The following is a 6,510-nucleotide window of genomic DNA, read 5'->3' as shown; positions in this document are numbered from 1 at the left end:
TCTATCAGGTTACAGGTTCCTAGATACAGGGAAATAGCACAGTTCCTAAACCAGGCTCTTAACAGGCAGCCAAAGCAGAGCCCCCTCCTTTGGGGAAAAGAGCAAACCACAGCCTTTGCTCAGCTAAAGGATGCTATGGCTAAAGCCCCTGTGCTAGGACTGCCAAGCCCAGAGAAACCCTCCCAGCTGTACATCACTGGGAGGCAGGGAGTCACCTTAGGAGGGTTAACTCAGGATCTGGGACCTGTTAAGCAACCTGTGGGCTACTTTTCTAAAACCTTAGACATGGTTGCACAAGGATGGCCTCAGTGCCTAAAGACAATGGCAGCAGCTGCCTTGCTGACAGAGGAGGTATCTAGAATTACACTGGGGCAAGATATCGCCCTTTATACCTCACATCAAATAAATTCTCTATTAGAGCAAAAGGGCTCTCACTGGCTCACAGATAGTAGAATACTAAAATATCAGGTCCTCCTTCTAGAAAACCCCCAGGTAAAAATAAGGCATTGCTCTACACTAAACCCAGTTACTTTAATGCCAGTTCCAGGGGAAAGTGGTCCCCTCCACTCCTGTACTGAGACTATAGATCAAGTCTATAGTCTTGATCTATGCCAGCAGAAGGGACCTAAAAGCCCCCTGACTAATGCAGATGAGGTTTGGTTCACAGACAGAAACAGTTTTGTCAGACAGGACCTGCTTCTCAGGGTATGCAACAGTTACAGCATGGCACGTTATTGAAACGTGCTCTGCCCCCAGGAACTTTTGCTCAGCTAGCAGAACTAATTGCCTTAACCAGAGCTCTAGATCACACAAGGGATTTTTAAGGCATCTTCACTCAGCATGGAGACCTCAGTCTTCTGGTAAGGTAAGAAGAGCCAACCAGGCTCTATGGAAAACATCAAGTATAGAAATGTGTGCTTGGTAAGAAAGGTTTAGAAGGAAAGAGTGTTGTTGGTAAGAAGGGCTAAAAAGGAAAGAGCTTTTTAAATAAGGAAAGGACATGGTTTGTAAGAATGACTTTATCCTGATGGCTAGTTTACTCTAGACTGGAATGGAAATGGTGAAATGTTTAAAGTAAGTTGAAGAGGGTGTGTGGAAGTCACAAAAGGTTATAAGAAAAAGAAGTATTAAACATGCTAACTGCTGCTCCAGGGGGTATCTGTGCCATGCTCCAGGAAGAATGTTGTTTCTGGGTCAGACTGGACAGGTACAAACCCAAATTTGTACTTTTCCTGGACAATTCCAAACAGCTCCAGGACCAGGCCAAGCAGGGCTGGGATTTCTGGCCTAACATCTGGTCATGGAAATCCTGACTATTTCCTCTCCTTGGCCCAATAACGTCTGTAATCTTGCTGCTTCTCTTTGGACTGTGTGTTTTAATGCCCTTGTTCCTTTTGTCTCTAACAGACTAAAGGCTGTCAAACTCCAAATGGTCGTCAGACAAGGCTTCCAGCCCATTCCATTGGATGACCTGAGCAGCCCTCTGGACTGAACAGGACAGTCTTTCCAAGGCCACTGTCACACACCATAAGACAGATAGCAAGAGGAAATACCCAAATCTCCATCGACGCCCACATGCCAGCTTTGAAGAAGTTACAGAAGATGGAACTTCATCCATAATCCCAAAAAGAATTTTGGGTATTACCTCTTGAGGGGGGAATGTTAGGTAGGAAGTCAGTTATGAGCTTATGTGTGTGTGACAGGCCTAAAGAGAAGACATCTATATGCATCTGCATCTCAAAGTCATCCTAACAATGTTTCAGGGGAAGCCCAGATTTCGCATCCTGCCTGCCCTGCCCCCTTCTACCTGGTAACCTGCCAGGTGGAGGCCCTCACCCCTCCTGCTTCCTGCCTGATAAATCTTCCACAATCTCCCAGGTGCAGCCCAGTATCTGCATCTCAAACACCCTGCTCGCTTCCTCAGGTCTGATAACATTTGCATCCATAAAGTCCTTTGTTTCAGACCTTCAAGAGAAGTTTTTCTATTTACATCCAAAAAGCCCTTTGTTCCAAGAGGAGCAGAGGTGGGGAAGCAAGACCCATCTCCTTAAAAACCCCCAGCCTCAACTGGACGGGGCGCTCAGCTCTCTGCATCTTTGCTGAGCCGCCCGCCTGGCCTGGCCGGGTGTACTCTCCACTCACCCATGCAGCCCCGCTCTCCCCCAGTCTGAGGGACTGGGCACTCTCTCTCAGGTCCTGTCTGGAGAGGTGCCCATCCGTTTTTACGGATGTCCCTACCCTAATAAACTTTGCTACTTTTACCTTCCACTACTCTCTGTCTCACGCCTGAATTCTTTCTTGCGCGAAGACAAGAACCCTGCAATTTCTCCGGTAACAAGACTTCCAGCCTTACAAGAAACACAAGCCTGGAATAGGCCACTGTTCTGACTCGGCCAACAGGCAACTACGCCCACTTCTTTCCGCATCATCAACGCTAGCACCCATCATCTTGCTTGATGACAACAAAAACAAAAAAACGCCAATTTCAGCGACTAGTTTTAAAACAGCAAGCTAAAAGTCTCAAAAGTACTTTTATCCTTGAAAGAAAAGATACTCTGACATAACCCTATTTCTTTCAGCCCCTGGATTCTTTTTTTATTTTTTAATAATTGCATTTTTTTGCATTCCACAGGGGTTTTTATACGTTTCTGGCGGACATGCAATAATTTTATATATTTATAGGCTACACTGATATTTCAGGATATTGATCCTGCAAGTAAGAGCCTCTTTCTCTTAATCATTACCTTATGTTTGATCTTTAGAGCTCCTGTCCTGTAGTTCTCGGGCCTCCGCGTCGGCGCCCAGCGACTTGGGGGCGACCTCCCGAGACTCGCGTTGCCACCGCCCGCCCCAGCCCTGCTGGTCTCCCCGGGCCCTGCTGTGGCTCCGCGTATTTGGGGCGCCATGAGCAGGAGCAGGAGCCCGGGAGTACCCGGCGCCCCGATTCCCGGCACCAAGAGCGAGCGCCCCGCGAGGAGAGGGCGCGGACGCCACCTGGAGCGCCCGAGAGCCAAGGCGGGCGCCACCTGCCGCGGCCCTCACTCGGGGGACGCGCGGTGCAGCCGCCTCCCAGCCTGGGCTCCAGCTTCCGCGTCCTTGACCTTTCTGCCTGGGCCTCCGGCCAGGCCCCGAGGGTCCTGTGGCACTGCGGCCTGGGACCCTCTGTACGCCAGGACGCCGCTTGTGCCAGCGTTCCTACTGCGGACTCGGAGCCGCGGGGCGCAGGCGGTTGGCGGGCCGGGTGAGGCCCCGGGTAGGCGTCGCCCGTGAATGGGGATGAGCCCCGCTTTTCCAGGGGCCGCCGCCACCGCCCTCCAGCTGCGGGACCCTGCAAGAACCATTTCCGGTCCGGCTGCGCCTGGCTGAGGGGCTCCTGCGGGAGAAATTTCTGTGCATGAGGGAGCTCCAGGGAACCCCTTGGCTCTGAGGCAACTCCTGGCCTCACTCTCAGCCGCCAGCAGCCAGGATATGGTCTCCACAAACAGACCCGCAATAGGACTCACCCAGAGACCCTGGGGCTCACTGGTGTGTGGCCCCTCACCCTCCTTCTCAGCCGCACCACGCCCCACAAGAACATTCGCACGCCATGGGTGGCGTGCAGGCACATTCCAGCCCCGACGCGCCTTAACCTTAACCTCTTTCCCTCTGGGATCCCAGACATTTCTACAAAGCGGTGGGCAGCCCCTCCCAGGGCCACCCGCAGCTTCCTCCTTTGTTTCCTAACCCCATGGGACTGACCACAAAAGCAGGAGTAAGTGGGCTGTTGTGTGTCTTTTCCTTAAATGGGAGAGAAAAGATTGTCACACCGGGGCACTCAGATTTGTTGCTGTAGACTCTGAAAACTAATACAAGATGCACTTATCCGTAATATAACCAAATGTGTACAAAGTATTAAAATTTTTTAACACTTACCTATTTGAGAGGGAAAGAGAGAATCTTCCATCGCTGGTTCACTCCCTCAATATGGGTAGAATATCCACGGCTGGCCAGGCTGAAGCCAGGAGCCCAGAACGCCCACCTGAATCCCCTTGTGGCTGGTAGAGACTAACATATTTAAACTGTCATCTGTTGCTTTCCAGGCAGGGCAGCAGAGAGGTGGATCAGAAGCAGAGTGGCCAGGGCTCCAACCTGCACTCAGATAAGAGATGCAGGTATCTTAAGCCTCTACTTAACCACTGTGACACAATGTCCACCCTTATTAAGCCTATTGACCCGAGTCCTAACCCTGTATTTCAAAAACATTTTCCAACAAAGTGACTAAAGCACTAAGGTGACATTCATTTTCTTTGATATTCATTTTCTTTTCTTAATAACTATTTAAAGCAATGCACCACTTGTGGCTGCCTTTGCTTCAAGCCTTTTTCTACTATATGCTTATTCCTGTCATAAGTTTCACAGAAATTGTTTCTATACTTAAGTTATAATGAATTTTTTAAACACTTGTCTAACTGGTGAGGTGTTGGTGAATGTTTAAGAGGAAAAATGCCAACTCGCAGCATTTGCTCACATACAGGTTAACACTGGCCTGTTGTTGATTTCAAGCCACCTGCATAATGCCCTGGAATGCAGAGCTCTCACCAAGTGCTAAGTGCTAGGTGCTAGCCAGCTTAGGAGCACCACTGGAGCTAGGTCATCCCCCACAAAGCAATATGTGAACCACATTTTTATTCAAAAGCTAACTTTCAGTAGGAGACTCACATTCATGCATTTCAAGAAAGTGTCCAACCCTTGCCAGCAAGGATCCAACCAGCAAGGATCCAACACAGTCACGACAAGGTCACTGTTTCTCGGTTCTCAAGGAACTTTATTCATGGAGACAGAAGGAAAGGGCAAGGGGAGAGGAGAAAAGAGGAGGAGGGGGCCTCGCCCAGATCCCAATGTCCCTTTATATCCCAAGTCCCTAGGAGCATGTACTCCACAGCCAATAGTGGTTCTGTTCACCTGCAGTTTATGCTAATGTGGTCCAATCCGATGAAAGGGCACATATAGCCTCTGGTCGAAAGTTCATCTGATTCATCTAGTTCCTCCTAGTTGTTTGTGCAAAGTCCATCCTGTTTCAACTTGGTTGTTTTCCTAGGACTTGTGGTGGGCACTTCCTAGAGTTGTTTTTCTCGACAGATTGCTGCAAGCTATGTAGATACAAAAAGGAGGAGGTTCCCACAGGTGGCCAGCCTGCAGTTCCCCACAGAAAGAAAATGAAATATTGCTATGCCATCATTTATTTCCCTCATTCACAGTTTAAATATGGCACATGGCTATAAAAAGTCTCCACAATAGCGAAAGAAACAAGGAAATAAAGTAGAACATTAAAAACCACATTGAATTACTGCTATAATTGTTTAATTCAAAATATAAGGAGTGTCTGATGTTGTGGCACGGTGGGTTAAACCACCACTGGGGATGCCTACATTCCATATCTGAGTGCCTGGTTCGAATCCCAGCTAATCTGCTCCTAATCCAGCTCCCTGCTAGTGCACCTGAGAAGCAGCAGAAGGCAGCTCAAATACTTGAGTCCCTCCCACTCACACAGGGACTGGATGGAGCTCTTGGCTTTGGCCTGGTCTAGTCTCAGCTGTTGCAGCCATTTGAGGAGTGAATCAGGGAATGGAATCTCTCTCTCTCTCTCTTTCTCTCTCTCTCTGTCTTTCAAATAAATAAATCTTTTAAAAATTTATTGTAAGGAGCTGGTGCCGTGCCTCACTTGATTAATCCTCTGCCTGCGGTGCTGGCATCCCATATGGATACCGGGTTCTAATCCAGGCTGCTCCTCTTCCAGTCCAGCTCTCTGTTGTGGCCCAGGAAGGCAGTGGAGGATGGCCTAAGTGTTTGGGCCCCTGCACTCACATGGGAGACCAGGAGAAGGCACCTTGCTCCTGGCTTCAGATCGGAGTAGCTCCGGCCATAGAGGCCATTTGGGGAGTGAACCAATGGAAGGAAGACCTCTCTCTCTCTCTCTCTCTCTCTCTCTCTCACTGTCTATAACTCTACCTGCCAAATAAATAAAATATATAATAAATAATATATAGAGAGTAAGGAAATCAGACAATGGGATAGAAAACTATCAATTTCATAAGAAGAGACTGTTACTTAATTAGGAAAGATTAAAATATGGCAGGAAATGCATCAATCACCTTAGAAGAATATTACAATTTCATCTATGGAGAAATAAGGAAAATCTCTTGAAATAAGAAAATGCTAAATTGAAATAAGAAAACACCAACCTGGCTTCTTTGTTTATTTGATCTCCATATCCCACTGTTTTCACAACAGTCAATTTCAATTGAACATTGCTCTCCTGCAGCTCATGTGTCTGAATTTTAAGTCCAACATTTGAGTAAAAATGTGAGGACTTGTTATCTCTCAAATGGGTATTAAACAATGTTTCAATCAGCGTTGATATTCCAATTCCAGTCTCCCCTGTAATAAACATCGCTGGATCACCATAGGAGCAGAAGACTGCTGAGAAGTAACACTAGATCTCTACAGTGCTTTAAAAGGCCCCAAAATCTG

This window comes from Lepus europaeus, unplaced genomic scaffold (genome assembly GCF_033115175.1).
Source record: "Lepus europaeus isolate LE1 unplaced genomic scaffold, mLepTim1.pri SCAFFOLD_211, whole genome shotgun sequence".
Taxonomy (NCBI): Eukaryota; Metazoa; Chordata; class Mammalia; order Lagomorpha; family Leporidae; genus Lepus; species Lepus europaeus.
The sequence above is the reverse complement of the archived record's forward strand: the minus strand, read 5'-3'. Positions refer to the sequence as shown.